The following is a 15,827-nucleotide window of genomic DNA, read 5'->3' on the forward strand; positions in this document are numbered from 1 at the left end:
CTTCCCATAGGCATGCACATGAACACGCACATGTGCACACATACCTGCTTATGCATGCACAAGACACAGCCATACATACACATGAACAGACACACACACGTACACACATGCACACATACTCGCTCACACACACAGGCACATATACATGCATACACACATGCATATGCATGCACAGGCACACACACATATACATGTGCCTTTGCACACACATGCATGCACACATGCACATACAGGCACACATACACAGGCACAGACACACACACACACACACACACACACACACACACACACACCACAAAAGGCAGGGCATGGAACTGCTCTAAGTTCCATAAGCAAGCTTTGCTCTCAGTCAGGTCTTACTTACCTAACATCACTGGAGAGGAAGGGGGAAAGTTCTTTCCCATATTAGTTTTCAAATCTAATTGAGGAGAATTCTGTTGCCTAGACAATGGTGTATTGAATTGTTCACCGACAGTAAGGATGCATTAAAAATGTCTCCAATCTCCAGAACGATGGGCTAGAATAAATCTTGGGAGTTTTCAGCCATGGCTCCCTGTGTATCATGCCTTGCAATTGTGTTAGGAATGCAAATGAGGTGATGAAGGGCTACAGGACCCTGGATCTGTATGGCGACATCCCAGGGCAGGCTGGTGGCAAGTGAGCATGTCCAAGAGGCAGGAGCAGAATGGCATGGAGCTGTGCTGGGGCTGCTGAGGACCTGCTTTCATCTCAGAGGCTCTGTTAGCCGTAGTGTGTTCATTGGACAGGTGTGTGCGTGTGTGCATGTGCACATGCGTGTGCATGTGCGTGTGTAGCTACTGTTACAGTTACTGTGGAGGCTAAAAGAGGGTGTCAGATCCCTGGAGCTATAGTTACAGGCTCTTGTGAACTCTTGGACGTAGGTGCTGGGAATTGGTCTCAAGTTAACAGCTGCTCTTAACCTCCGAGCGATCTCTCTAGCCCCCACCTTGTTTTCTCAGATAGGGTCTCTCATTGGCCAAGGAGCATATTGGGTAGACCAGGCTGGCTGGCCAGCAAGCCCAGCATCGCCTACGCCTGCCTCCTCCACACTGGGATTAGAAGTGTGCACAATCTCACATCTTTTACTCGGTTCTAGGGGTTAAACTCTGGTCCTCAAGTGCATTGTTGTTTGAGCCATCTTCACAGCCCCGGAGGGCACCTGCGACAGCCTCAGTTTGCTGTCATCCCCTCTCTGCTGTCCTGACTCAGCTCCAATACCCTTGTGTCTCTCAGTTTAAGGACAGAGAATGTGACGCATGCAACCAAGATGGCTCAGGTCTGTCAGAGATGGCCGGGGAATGAATGACACAGGCAAAGCCGCCCACATGAGCCTGTGCACACGGGTGACTGAGCCACACAGGCCTTGGGAGACACTCAGGGGGTGATGGAGCCCCAGAGTTCCAGCAGCTGATTGTTGAAGCAGCAGTGCCTCTGGGTCCTCAAGCGTCAATTCCGGGGACATGTGTGTTAATCACAGTAACTCATGTAGGGCTGCAGAGAACTCTGAGATTTAGCCAGACCCAAATGTCCGGTGCCCTGTGGCAGCAAGGGTGTTAGGTCTCTTGCCAAAAAATACAGTCTGCTACCACCACTTGACCTTTAAGGAACAATTAAATGTTGTTATTTTATGTGTGTGAATGTTCATCCACTTTTTTACATGTGTACTACATACGTGCAGGTGACCACAGAGGCCAGGAAAAAGTGTCAGATCCCCACCCTGACACTGGAGTTATGGTGAGCCGCCTGATGTGGGTGCTGGGAGTCAAACCTGAGTCCTCTGCAAGAGCAGCAAGTGCTTTTAATCAGTGAGTCATGGCTCAAAGATCCCATTTTTCCAATGTGTGTTTGAACCTGTGTCATTCATGGTGTGTGTGTGTAAGATTCATGTGTTATACATGTATGTGCATGTGCCTGGTATGTATGTGTTGTGTTTACATACATGTGTGTGGTTCATGATGTCTTGTGTGTGCCTGGTAAGCATGTAGTTGTGTGCACATATGTGTGATTTATGTATATGACTGAGATATGTGTGTGAGTGTGTGCACGGGGGCGTCTCGTTTGCATGTGTTGCATGTGGTTTTTAGTGTTATGATATGTGTGTGAGTGTATGTGTGCGGTGTGTGCGTGTGTGAGCATATGTGTGTGTGATGTGTGTGAGTGTGTGTATGAGCATATGTTGTGTGTATGAGCATATGTGTGTGTGATGTGTGAGTGTGTGTATGAGCATATGTTGTGTGTATGAGCATATGTGTGTGAGCATGTGTGTGAGCATATGTGTATGTGTAATGTATGTGAGTGTGTATATGAGCATATGTGTGTGAGCATGTGTGTGAGCATATGTGTGTTTGTGATGTGTGTGTGTATGAGCATATGTGTGTGAGCACTGTGTGATGTGTGTGTGTATGAGCATGTGTGTGAGTGAGCATTGTGTGTAGTGTGCGCACGCGTGCGTGTGCAGTGTGTGTGTGTGTGTGTGTGTGTGTGTGGTATATGAGATAACACCAGGTGTCCTTCTCTATCTCTCTTCATCTTATTCTCTTGAGGCAGCGTTTGTCACTGAACCCAGAGCTAGGCTAGCAGCTAGTGAGCCTTATGTGCCTCCTGTCTCTAACCCCATTGTATTAAGGTTGCAGGTGTGTTATTGTAGGCTTTATATGTGGGTGCTGGGATCTGAGCTCAGGTTCTCATGCTTGCACAGTGAGCACTCTGCTCTTACCTCCCTCCCCAGCCCAGCTCCCTTGCCCACTGGGCTCCTCCCCAGCCTGTCGGCCTCCCCTACTCCCCAGCCCCATTAGGCTGATCCAGCCTGCACTCTTCCTTCTCTCCGCTTTTACTGAGCTTTGCGGGTGATCTCCAGTCCATAAGACATTCTGACATTTTGCAGACCCATCTCCAAATGTGTCATCACAAGCCCTGTCTCATTTCCTAGGACAATAAGACATCTCTTAAGGGCTATGTCTGTGTAAAAGGCCCGCCAGCACCCCTTGCTGAAGTCAAGGACTCTGTCTCTCTTGTGAGTTAAGCTGAGCCATTTATTTCTGAAAGCCCTGTCTGCACTGGTTAGAGCAGCTTCTCCCAGGAGCAAGCGGTTTCAGTGTTCCCTGCACTAAACACCATGCAGTTCAGACCCAGTTCCTGCAACAGCATCGATGCAAAGCTGCTACTGGCGTTGTCTATGTCCTCGTTTCACAAGTGAGGAAACGCAAGTGTATACAGAAGACACAGCAGGCTCCCAAAACCACACCACGGCACACAGCAACACATTAGAAAGCCTAGAAGAAACGGAGACCTTCCTAGACCAGATCAAAGAAATGGAGAATCTGAACGGGCTGACAAAAAGCAAGGGGAGAGAGAAGAGAGATTCTCAGGACCCAGTGCTTGTGTTGTTGGATCTGATCAAATAAATTTTCTAACGTCCTAAAATTCCCCTGCAAAAGAATCCAAAAATATTTGGTATCAGGCACACTACGCTGATATCAAAGCCAGGGAAGGATGTCATAAAAACATAAAATAAAATTGTAGGGTGATAAACCCGATTGACCCAGATGCAAAAACCACCAACTAAATCCTAGCAGAGCAAATCCGGCAGCACTTTCCAGTAAAAGGCCTTTTCCCTGATCAAGTGATTCTTATCCCAGGACCAAGAGTTCCACAGGTAAAATCAGTGTTAACCAAAGGGCCACGACCACAGGGAAATCTTAGCAGAGACTATCCACATAAATTAATGGCTTGGAGATTAAGAGCATTGCCCACTCCCGCAGAGGACTCCGGTTTGGTTCCCAGCACCCAAATGGCATCTCGCAGTGGTCTGTAACTCTACTCCCAGAAGATCTGACGCCCTCTTCTGGCTTTCCCAAGCACTACATGCACGCCACCTAAATATTTGTACACATAAAAAAAATAATTTTAAGAAAATCTCTGAAATGTCCTTCACCCCATAAAGGCCCCAGCTAACAAACCCATGGATGGACATCCCACTGTAGCTGAAAAGGTGAACTCTTTCCTTTCAAGCGAGGTTGAGTTATCTGAAAAGAAATCAAGAAAAAAACTATCCCATTCAAAGAATTTTTATTTGTACCGAGTGAGCAAATAGACCCCTGCCATGTGAATTCTCTCCCCTTTCTCTTGTCCTTGCCTCTCTCAGATGACTCTCAGGTGCTCTGTGGTGCGTGAGCACACACACTCTGCTACGTGATTTCTCCCCCTCCTCTCTCTCCCCTCTCTCATCTCTGTCTCTCTGTGGCGGGTGAGCAGACATTTCCAGCCATGTGAAGACACAGAAAGCCAGGAAGATTCCGAAGACCCCAGTTCCCTAGTGTTCATCTCCAGAACCATCTCTCTGTTGTCAGTGTTACAGCGTCCCCGCTTTACGATTGATCGGGTGCAACCCCTGGATGGGGTGCAACCCCTGGGTAGGCCATTTCACTTGTCTTAGCCCTTCCACCATTCTCGTACTCCTCAGCTTCATATAATAAGGTCTTGTTGTTGACTCCGGGCAGCGGGATATCAGTAGGTGAAGCAGGAACAGTGGCTTGAATAAGCATGTGTGATTGGCTGGCCTCCTGCCGAATACGCTGTGTGATTAGCTGGCCTTTGTGCCCTGCCGTGGGAAAAAAATAGCTCATTGGAGCAGACCAACGCCAATTTCCAGCCAATGTTCTGCTAAACACAGGCCAGATCCAGTGGTCTACAGACCTGAAAGACAAAACCAAATGCCTGTCCATTGTGTAACAACATTGAAAGGGCCACCGAGAAGCCACCAGGAGAACTCAAGGCCACTGATGGGTTTTCTTGGGAGCAGTGAGATTCACCACAGGGCTGTTTGACCGGGCAGTTTCCTCTCAGGCATCGTTGATGTTTGCTGCCGCTGACTGTATTTTCCAGAGATGGCCCTGCAGCCCCTGCCTGGATTCATCGACCTGGATGCCCCGTTTGGGAAGGAGGCTCAGAAGTTGGCTCACTCTTCTGATTCGCATAGTGTTCTGTGACCCCTTCCATTTTATACACGTCCACCTTAAGTGCATCCTCGAATAGATCTGCCAGATTTCGGTCTAATATTAAACTGTGTGAAGAGAGATTTCCCTTCAAATGGATTAACTAAAACCAGCATATTTCAGAATTTCATCTAGAGATAATGAAGGGACGACAAGCCAGGCCCTTTCCCTTTCTGGCTCCGTCGAGCACTCAAAGCCAATGACTCCAGAAGAAAACAAAATTCAACACTAAAATGGCAGCACATCCAGAAGGGGCAAGAATCCGCTGCCGAGATAAGTTGGAATGTTCTAGAAGGAAATCTGGCACCGCACAAAGTTACCTAAAGTTGAAAGCATTTAAAGAGGTGGGTTGGGATCTCTTACTCCTTTGCAGGGTCCCTGCCACTATGTGGAGAGCATGGGGAAATGGGACACTTTGCGGAAGGAGTCTCCTCTGCCCAGGAAGAGACCTAGGGGCCGTTATGTTATTTACACGTGACCTTTGAACTCCGCAGAGACTCAGAGGCTCAGCCTGGTTCCTTCTTTACCCTGGAGCCCACACGGACTTGAGCATCCTCTACCAAAGCACATAAGCTGAAAATGGAGCTTTCCATGGAGAGAGAGAGAGAGAGAGAGAGAGAGAGAGAGAGAGAGAGAGAGAGAGCCGTTGGGGCCATGTTGCTTTCTAACAAGCACTTTAAACTGTCCAAACGCAGTGAAACAGACTGTGATCATTAGATTCTGCCCCAGGAGCCTAGGGGGTGTACCAATATAGATCCAAATAAAAACAATGACAACAGAAAAGACGAAAGCATTCAGACCCAGCTCCCTCTGAATCATACACCTGACTCATCTACATAAGAGTCATAACGTGTTGGCTGTGATGCCCAATGCTGAGTGTCCCCAGATTCTAACTGATAGGGGTAGCTTGTATTCACGACTGGCTTCTCTGGCTCTGGCTGTGCCATATCCTGACGTCTGTCTTCCCCTGTTCAACAGACTTAAAAAGAGATTGCATACTCTACTGTTAATATGTTATCCCGGCAGTGTGGGGATCATGTGTGTTCTCTCGCCCGTGCATGTGCTGTTACAGGCAAGTTGTCTTGGTTTGGGTGGAGATTGCTGTCCACAAACCATTGTTTATCAGGCTTGCATTCTTCTCAAGGTCATATGTTGCACTCATATCAGCACGGATAATATCATCGTTGATACTATTTAGATATGCTCCCTGTGGGAGCTTGACTAGGAATGGCTCCCATAATCTCATGTGTTTGAATGCTTGGCCCATGGGGAGCCACACTATTAGGAGGTGTGGCCTTGTTGGAGGAAGTATGTCACTGTGTAGGCGGACTTTGAAGTCTCCTACGCTCAAGCTCCACCCAGTGTGGAAGACAGTCCTCTTCTGCTGCCTGTGGATTAAGATGTAGAACTCTCAGCTCCTTATCCAGCACCATGTCTGATGGCATGCTGCCCTTCTTCCCACCATGATGATAATGGACTAAACCTCTGAAACTGTAAGCCAGCCCCAATTAAATGTTTGTCTTTATAAGAGTTGGTGTGGTCCTGGTGTCTCTTCAGAGCAATGGTATGCTAAAGCGCTACCTGCAATTTAAACACTTTTTAAAAAAACCTATTACCATATGAGTGTTTTGCCTACATGGATATCTATGTACCACTTGCATACAGTGTAGAAGAATTTAACCCAGCAGCATGGCTGCTCTGGCAGTGGACTTGTATGCTGAACCCCTTCCGTGGAAACAGTTCAGAGACTGGATAAGACATGAATGTCTATGCGGTAGCCAATAAATCTTTTTGTCTACCTGATCCGCGTGACTTATTACATTCCATTCTTTCTTACGGCGTGGATGGAGGTTTACAGTTTGGCTATGCAATCCAAATGGACTTGGAATAACTGACAAATGCCTCTCATCTGCTCAGAGTAGAGATCCATTATTAGCCGATTAGTGCACACTACATTCCATGCATACATTTGTGTAGAAATGTACCTACGATACTACCTTTAAAAGTCTGGGTGTCTTGCAGCAAAAGGACCAGACACCAATGGAGACAAAGCCAGCAGTCCAGGTGATCCAGCCTCACAAACTGCCTCAGCTGCTGTTGCCTCAAAAACTGCAACCAGGACAACTTCAAAGCAGCCTGCTGGGCCAGAACTTCAGTTAAGCCCTTCACTTTCCTATCCCTCAGAACCTGGACTGCAAATGCAGCACCTAGCTCTCCCAGGACCTGGCCCATACCCAACTTTCCTAGGGTCCCCAGAAGATGCCTTTGACCCCAGTCAGCAGGAAGCAATATTAAGAACACAATGCACTAATTCCCGAGTGGGTGTTTATTGGTCGTTTGGTGGGTCACAGATATTTATTGTTATTTGGTTACAAGTTGTTATTAATCATGATCAGGGAGGAAACAAAATAAAGGAGGTTAAATTTAAGGATCCCTTTTCTTTCTTTGTCTTCCCCCACCTCTATCTTCCTTTCCTACCTAATATTAGGTAGAGAAAGGAAGAGAGGGGATGTAAGGACAAAAGTGGTGGATTATTGTATCTCCTTGATAGAAAAAGAAAGACAGTTTATTGTATATTCTTTTAGACTAGAAAAGAACAAGTCTCGAATATTTTAGATTGCTATAGATTTTTATATATTGATAGAAATTTAAGGTAATATTTGCTACAATATACTGTATATATGATTCAACTCCTCTTTTACATTATTTATTTATGTATGTATATGAGTACACTGTTCCTCTCCTCAGACACACCAGAAGAGGGCATCAGATCCTATTACAGATGGGTGTGAGCCACCGTGTGGTTGCTGGGAATTGAACTCAGGACCTCTAGAAGAAGAGTCAGTGCTCTTAACCACAGAGCCATCTTTCCAAACCCATAATTCAACTCTTGTTTAAGGTATTGTATATATGCAACTCATTTAAAAATATAATGTAAAGTTCTAGTCTTATGAAAGCTAATATTGTAAACTGTTTATGGTAATTAATAAATGTAAGCTAATAGTCACCTATTATATATAACTTGTAGTCATGTTAGGTATTAATTTAGTTTAGTTGCAGGAATAAGCTTTATTTAATCTCCTGTACATGTCCTCAAAGTTAAGCAGAAAGTAATAGCTAGAAACAAGCAACATCTGTCTATTTAGATTACTTTAGCTAGATAGGTGGTCCTCGAACACTTCAGAGATCTGTAGAGTATGCCACTCAAGATGTTCTAATAGTAAACAGTTTTTCTGACAGAAGGACTCATCGGCTCCTGGCAGCACCCGAATCTCCTCCAAAGAAGATGATGGGTGTCAAAGAACCTCTACCTGGAATCTGCTTCAGTCATGGCAAAGCTGGCTACTGGGCAAAGACTTGCCCTTAGCTCAACTTCTGAGAGCATGCTGCCTAAACTGTGAGCAAGCAGGACACTGGGAAGCCAACTGATTCACTTGCGGAGAGAAGTAGGAAAGTCCTTCAAAAAATTCCTGCTTCACAGAAAAGTCTGTCAAATCTCTGGGCTGGTGGCTGGAGATGGATGACCCACCAACACAGAGAGACCTTGAGTGACTGCCCAGGTAGCCAGTCGTCTCTGTCATTTCTCTAGATGTGGAAGCTGCTTGCTTTACACTTCCTGTTCTCTCGGATAAAATGTATCCTTCTCCAGTCTCTGCTGGGGTTGAAGACTAAATAGTTACAGTTTTACAATTTTCCTTGTTATCAGATTCAAAAAGTAAAATTCACAGAAGAAGTGTAACATAAAGATTGAAGACAAAAAAGCTCAAGCTGTTTAGGAGCTAAGAAAATGTTTTATGGTCTAAGAAGATGTTTTAAAATTGATAAATGCAAGTTGTAAACTTTGGAGGATACAAAGGCTTATCAGTGATAAAGTGTAATTTCGGCACAGAACTTTCGACTCACCAAAAAAGGATAGAAAATGGAGAACTTTCTCCAAGATTGACAAATACATATGGACTGGACATTGTGAATTAATTCTTACACAATTGTTCTCATATAACTGTCCTTATTGTATATAGTTTGTTGGTGTTATAGATAAAGTTATTTCATGAACTAAAATGGGGAGATGTTGGGAAAACCTTTTTTACTTTGTAGGAATGTGTGTCTTTGTACTTTCAACTGTTAATTCTGCCCCAGCAAAAAACAGAGTACCGGCAGGATTCTGGTGTTGTCATTCCTATGGCCCGTCACTGGGTTTTTTATTTTGTAAGTATTCACCCTTTCTCACCTGCCTAAGGCAATCTAGAATTGTGTTGGAGAGTGTCTCACTAGTGATTGGCTGTAAGAAGGATTGATGGCCAGTAGCTGGGCAGGAAGAAGAGGACAGAGCTTCTGGGCAGAGACACAGAGGAAGAGGGAAGATAGTAGAAGTGGCAGATTCAAGAGCAGACACAGAGGGAACAGACATGGACCAAAGTGAAGTAGGGAGGTACAGAGCTAGCCATGTGGTGCACTGTAGGCCAGAGCAGTCAGATTAACCTTAAACACTAGATGGAGACTCTCCCGGCAAAGGGCCTAAGCTTTAAATTATATTAGAAAACTCTGTGTCATTATTTATACTGCTGGCAGGTCCTAGAAAGTCCCACTATAAGACATAGACTGAATAACGCTTTATTAACTTTACATTTTTTTTTTGGATGCCAATGGGCGAGGAATATCAGTTGCTGTAAGACACTGGATTATAGAAAGAAACTACTGAAATAGATCAACTGTGTATTTTAAAGATGTTTTAACATCAGAAAGGAAGTCAGGGAATGTGACACCTTGGGGATATTTCCACAGTGTTGAAAGACTATGGGTTCCATCAAAATTGATAAAGATCTGATCCAAGTACGAGAAGCTTCCACATGAAAGGCAAGACTCAAGGAAAGAAGAGACACAAAAAGACAGACACACAGATGAAGCAGGCAGCTGGCACCCCTGTGAGGAGACAGCTCAGCAAACAGGCTGAAACAAGGATGGACCATACCTCAGACTGGCCGGTTGGAAAACCTTGATGCCAAAATGGACATTTGCTGAAGGACGGATGATCAGGACTGAAGTTATAAAGGATCATCACATCCCAGATCTTTATGAGGACTGATAATTGTGTTTCTGTTATAACAGCTAAACTGCGTATGGTTTTTAGCTTAAACAGAAAGAGGGAAGATGTAGAAGAATTTTAATCCAGGAACATGGCAAGGGATTTTTTTTATATCCAAAGATATGATCAGGCTGGAATACAGACATCCTTAGTACACACCTTTAATCCCTAACAGTGAAGGTAAGGTTAGTTTGTAGAAGGAAGTAGTCATGTTTGAAAGTAATGTCTAATTGAGGGGCAGACAAAGTGATGAGTCAGAGAAAGATTCGACAGAATGAGTCAGCGGTAGGATATGCCCACTCTCATGAAAACAGGATAGGAAAGAGAAGCTATTTAAGAGCAGTGCAGGAAGAGAAAAGGGTACAGTGTGTGTGTGTGTGTGTGTGTGTGTGTGTGTGTGTGTGTGTGTGATGGCTGGTGGCTGGTATGTGTGTGGTATGTGGTGTGGGGGTGTGTATATGGTGGATGGTGTGTGTGTGTATGTGGTGTGGGTAGTGTGTGTGTGTGTGTGTGTGTGTGTGTGGTGGGTGGGTGGGGTATGTGTATAGCAGTTTTGTTGGGGCAATTTTACAGAGACAAGTTTCAGAGAAAAGCAAGCTAGACACAGGTGAAGACAGAACAAGCCAGAGAATGGGAAGGAGCCAGAAGATTAGAACAGATTGCCAAAGTTAATATGAAGCCAGACAGAACAATTCAGTCAGAAGCCATGAGAAGCTGGATTGAGTCAGTCAATTTGGAAGATTAGATTGTACGAAGGCTAAACTCTTCCAGGCCTAGGCCTAGGGAAACTTAGAACAGAGAAAGAAATGTTCTGGGCTCAGCCCAAGCCATATATTTACCCAGCTTAGGTACATCTCTCATCTTATCACTTTGAGGAAATAAAGGTGATATTTACAATACAGCATTCATGGAAGACATAAGAGGGCACTGGAATCCATGGAACTAGAGTTACGGTAGTTGTGAAACACCAAGTGGGTACTGGGAATCAAACCTGGGTCCTCTAAAAGAGCAGCCAGTGCTTTCAACCATTGAGTCATAAAAGAATCTTTTTTATACCCAGATGTTTAAGGACAAGGTGAGGGGATACACAGCAGTGTGCTGGCATTAGGGAAATGACATATGTACATCAACTGACTAACTGAGGCCAGAAAGCTGCTTTTTTGCTATCCGTACTCACCAGAGCCAGCAGGGGATCCTGGATGCCTGGCAGCAATTGTATCTGATAGTGTAGCAGGCTCCAGAATACCTGCAATTGTATCTGAGAGTGTGGCTCAAACTCTAGACCTCCAGATGCATTCTGCTATCCCAGAAGTCCAAGATAGGCCTCTCTGAAGTGGGGCACATTAGATACAACTTAAGGCAAGGTAATTGTTTGTATGGTACTGGGTTTGGAACTTTGTATACCATGAGCAAGCGGCTCTCTTAGTGAGGTGTACTTCCTGCTTCCCATCTCATAGATCTGTAAATTCATACTGCCCTCCAATTTAGTGCAACTGTGATGATCTTATCCCTGTCTGGTATCTCTTCCTTAACAGGAAGTAGAAGTAATTTACTTTAAAAGAGACAAAAAGGACCACATCAATGCTATGAGTGATTTAATTAGATTAGTTCGTTACATATTATTACAGGAAAACGTGTTGTTGCACTTGGTTTCTTTTAATTATTGTTTCCATCAAACTATGTAAGCTCATAGTAGGAGGAGCACAGTGGGGTTATAGGCATGTGCCACCATCCCTAAGTGCAAGGAAAATCACCTGCCACGTGTCTGATGTCCCACCAACTGGGAGACACAGAAGGCAGGCTCTCTGTGAGTTCGAGGTCATCCTAGTTTACAGGGCTACCTCCAGGACAACTAGGACTACAGAAAAATTCCCTGTCTTAAAAAAAGCCAAAAGAGATAACACAAACAAACAAATTAAAACGAAAGGTTGTCATTTAAGTAGAAAGAAGGCAAGGGCTCTACCCAGGACAGGGTGAGGAGCAGGTTGGTCCAGATGTCACTCACTACACCTCTCTGCAGGTAGGGTGCTCATGTGAGGGTTTCTTCCACTGCATCTACTCGGAGACCTCTTCCTGGGGCCTCTGACCCTCAGTCCTGCATTTGTTTTTTCCCTACCCCCACCTGCCCTGTTCCCAACTGTAGTCGTTCCTGTTTTGCTAAGACAGAAGGGATGAAAGATTTATTTTGTTACCGATATAATCCATCTGGGCAGGAAAGTGTGGCGGTGGGTGCAGGAGGCCCAGGAGGTCAGAAGAACTGGCCAGTGCGTGCTGGGAACCAAGCTCAGATCCTCTGCAAAAGCAGTACCTGCTTTTAACCACTGACATGGCTTCAATCGCTCAACTCGGGCATTGTTAATCCAACCCAGCTGAGGCCCACAAGTGGAAACAAACTCCTTAAGCTGTTGCAGAAATGTGGGCTGTTCTACTGAGGAGAAAGAAATAGATGAAGAGGTTCTGATTTCTACAGCCAAACCCATTTTGTTCTTTATATTATGAGCTTCTATAACTCAGTAGAAAAATTAATAATTAAAGAAAACAAACTGTACTAATATAAATGTCCCTGACTACAATAAGTCCTTAACAAATTAACTTAATTAAACTGGGTTCGTGCAGTCTTTTCTTGTCACCTTCTATGTCTCTGAGTCCCCTTCCTAGCAGGGATGAGTGAGATCTTGTTCTTTTCCCAGCACTGTGGGAGGCCCTGGGGAAGGGAAAGGGAGGGGACTTGAGACTTGAGTTTCAGTTCTTCCCTTCCCTCACTAGCTGTGTGGACTCAGATGTCAGAATTCTGAACCCAGGTCTCCCCAGCTGTGACATAGCATCATGTCCCGTCACTGTGACAAATACCGGACACAAGTAATTTAAGAAGTATTTTGGCTCATGCTTTCAGTAATGTCAGCCCATGTTCCATGGATCCAGTAATTACAGAATCACAATGAGGCTGACCCTCACGATAGTGGGCCATGTGGCCGAGCCTACCCGTCTCATGTAACTTTCCAGGATAACCTCCCAGAAACATACATCCCACCGACTAAGCCCTCCCCTAAAGTTTCCACCAACTCCCAGAACAGCATGTCTGCTAAGGACCAAGCATGGAGAGGTTTTACATTCAGAGCCTAGCAAGTACTAATGGCCTCCCCACTTTTGAGGACAGCTCAGCCTGTTTACTCTGCTGTGACAGAACACTCGAGGTGTGGTGTTTCACCAAAGAGGAATTTATTAGTCAGGGAATTCCAAGCTTGCCCAGGTCCTTCTTGCTCAGGAGGGAAGAAGTTCAGTGTACATGCATGGGGGTGAAGGAGGCCTTGCCTTTGTCCCAAACCTGCTTCCAGGAAAACCCACGCTTAACTCTGCACTGTCTGTTCATGACAGCAGAGGCCTTGAAATCCCCACGTCTCATCTCCTTGCTTTAGGGGCTGAGTTCTCAGCACAAGGACACTGTGGAGGTCTTCGATGGTGCTGCCAAGGCTGCATTTGGAGTCTGACTTCAAGAGGCGCCCACTAAGTGTCAGTTTTAAGACACATGGCTGCCGTAAGAAGCACGCACTGACAGTCAGGAAGGAATGCACTCTCTCCTCAGTTCTGGAGGTGAGACACCGGAAGGCCCTTCGAGTCAGTGCCCTTGCTGCATGCTCTTGGGGAGAAGCCATTTCCAGTTTGTCCAAGAGGGAAGTCATTCAGATCGCTGCTGCCACAGACACATAACCACTCCTCCTATCAGTTGCAGTCCTGCCTAGTTTGCAGCATGGAGGTCCCTCTCTTTTTTTTTTTTTTTTTTTTTTTTTTTTTTTTTTTTTTTTTTTTTTTCGAGCTGGGGATCAACCCAGGGCCTTTTCTGGCAAGCGCTCTACCACTGAGCTAAATCCCCCAACCCCGAGGTCCCTCTCTTGTCCTGTCTCTGAAGTCTCTCTTTCCATCATTCTAATTACTTTCTCTTTGCTGTGACAAAAAGCAACTTAGGGGGGAGGGGAAGGGGAGCTTATGGACGGGAAACCAGGAAAGGGAATAACATTTGAAATGTAAATAAAAAATATCCAATAAAAAAAAAAAGCAACTTAGAGTAGGAAGGTTTGTTGTGGTTCATGGTTTAAGGGTATAGCTTGTGGTGGTGGCAGAAGTAACTCTGGCTGATCCTCACCTCACTTCCTGAGGAACCAGGAAACATGGAGGAAGGAACTCTGGGCTCAGCTGCTTGTGCTTCCTTCCTGTTTATTTAGTTGAAGAGTACAGCTCTTGGGAGAGTCCAGCCCTCGTGCAGGGGCAGCCCTTCCCTTCTCCCTGTGAACACCCTCACAGGCATGCCCAGAGCTGCGTCTTCTAGGTGGTTCTAAATCCAATCAAGGTGACAAGATGGATGTCACAGGAGTTTGTCTGAGGTCATAGCGTGGTGCTTCATCAGTCTTCACACCCAATGGGATGCTGTTGTTATTCTCATTTGGCAGAAGGTGGAAGCAATATTTAGAGAGATTAAATACCCTTCCCCAGGCTGGGAAATGCTGGACTCCAAATGCTCGCTTCACAAGGGAGAGGTGAGGGATTTATTGACATAAGTTTCATAAAGCACCCAGTATGTCTCTCACACAAAGAAACATTTGGATGTCTCAGTGCTGACTGCTCTACATTCGATGAAGAGAAACAAAAAGAAACAGGTTGCCTTCAGTCAGTGCCTAGCTTCTGAGCAGGGAACTCAGGACTCTCCTGGGTTTCCAGGGCTGAGTGAGACGACCTTTCACTGTCTCTCAGGAAGCTGAATAGGCTGAGAAGAGGCTGCCCACAGGGAGCCGCAAGCTGTGAGCACAACAGCCCCGTCCTGGTCGGAGAAAAGTCCCTTATTTTTGAGATGTAGACATGTAAACGGTGTGTCTCATAGAAATGACAGTCCACTCTGTTGACAGTACTTTTGAAACTTAAAGGTAAAATATCACATCTTCCTTCAAAGCGGTGTTGTGATGCCAGCCAGCTCCTCTGCCTGGGAATGGAGGCTCAGTGGCCATCCAGCCTAACCTATTGCCAAGTTCCAAGCCAGTGAGAAATCCTCGAACAAAAAAGACAACAGTGCCTCCAAGACAACATCCAGATACCCAAGGTTGTCCCTAACCTCCCCATGCACACATGTGAACTCATAGACACAGGCACACACATGTACCCTCAGGAACAATCGTGTGCACACACACACACACGTGCGTTCACATGAGCAATCATGTGCATGCACGCACGCATGCACACAGAGAGAGAGAGAGAGACAGAGAGACAGAGAGACAGAGACAGAGAGACAGAGAGACAGAGAGACAGAGAGACAGAGAGACAGAGACAGAGACACAGAGAGACAGAGACACAGAGAGACAGAGACAGAGACAGAGAGACAGAGACAGAGAGACAGAGAGACAGAGACAGAGAGACAGAGTCAGAGAGACAGAGAGACAGAGAGACAGGGAGAATATTAACACCTAGCGGGGTTGAGGTTTGATCTGTTGCTATGTATTGTAATGCCAAGTGCGGGCCCCCAAGGCCTGGTTTCCTTGGAGATGAAGAGAGTCCACAAGTAGACCTAAGTGATATTGCCCCCAAATTATTTCTGACTGGTGAATAAAGATGCCTACAGCCTATAGCTGGGCAAAATTGAGATAGGCGGAACTTGGTGTTCCCAGGCTTGGGGTCAGAGGAGACCATGAGGAGAGGAAAAAGAAGGTGGAGAGGGGAGAAAGACGCCATGGCTTAGGAGTCAA

This window comes from Rattus rattus, chromosome 8 (assembly GCF_011064425.1).
Source record: "Rattus rattus isolate New Zealand chromosome 8, Rrattus_CSIRO_v1, whole genome shotgun sequence".
NCBI classification, from domain to species: Eukaryota; Metazoa; Chordata; class Mammalia; order Rodentia; family Muridae; genus Rattus; species Rattus rattus.